The following is a 396-nucleotide window of genomic DNA, read 5'->3' as shown; positions in this document are numbered from 1 at the left end:
GCAGACGGGAGTAACTGGGCGCGGTTCTCTGAGCGCGCTCTGAGGAGTGCGGCCCTGGGCTCTCTGGCTCCTCCAGGCCGGAGACCAGGAGGCCGCCATTTGTATTCCCGTCCTCCGGAACTCTACAGAAAGCGCTCAGGGAACAAAAGCTCCTAAAAGCAAACCCAAGCGGATTACTCACCCCGGCCCCAGGTAAGGGCGGTGCAATCCGCCTGGGGCAAAGACACTTGAGAATCACTACAACAGGCCCCTCCCCCAGAAGAGCAACAAGAAATCCAGCCGAGACCAAGTTCACCTACCAAAGAGTGCGGTTTCAATACCAAGGAGAGCAGCAGAATTCTAGAGGAGGAGAAAGCAAAGCACAGAACTCATGGCTTTTTCCCTGTGATTTTTTTT

This window comes from Mustela nigripes, chromosome 5, assembly GCF_022355385.1.
Source record: "Mustela nigripes isolate SB6536 chromosome 5, MUSNIG.SB6536, whole genome shotgun sequence".
In the NCBI taxonomy this organism is placed as follows: domain Eukaryota; kingdom Metazoa; phylum Chordata; class Mammalia; order Carnivora; family Mustelidae; genus Mustela; species Mustela nigripes.
The sequence above is the reverse complement of the archived record's forward strand: the minus strand, read 5'-3'. Positions refer to the sequence as shown.